The sequence below is a fragment of the Penaeus monodon genome, chromosome 34 (assembly GCF_015228065.2).
Source record: "Penaeus monodon isolate SGIC_2016 chromosome 34, NSTDA_Pmon_1, whole genome shotgun sequence".
In the NCBI taxonomy this organism is placed as follows: Eukaryota; Metazoa; Arthropoda; class Malacostraca; order Decapoda; family Penaeidae; genus Penaeus; species Penaeus monodon.
The window spans coordinates 15,132,724-15,133,019 of NC_051419.1; positions in this window are offsets into that span (position 1 = coordinate 15,132,724).

Below are 296 nucleotides of genomic sequence, written 5' to 3' on the forward strand. Positions count from 1 at the left end.
TTAAACCAACCAAGCTACACCACCTACTAAAAGTCAGGGAGGGTTCTATATATCTGAATCACGCGGCATTACATTTTTTCATAAAGACTATTATGAATAATATCAATAATGAAATTAGCAACATCCATAATACAAACAATTATAAATACAAGGTTACAGAAACAGCCACTATAATATTACAAAATAAATGTAATACGATTTAATGTCTCTCTTATTGTCGTTGACAACATATACGGTATGTATAGAGAGAGAGGTGACAGCTATTATGCTTCAAGGTGTAACACTACAGTGTAAAT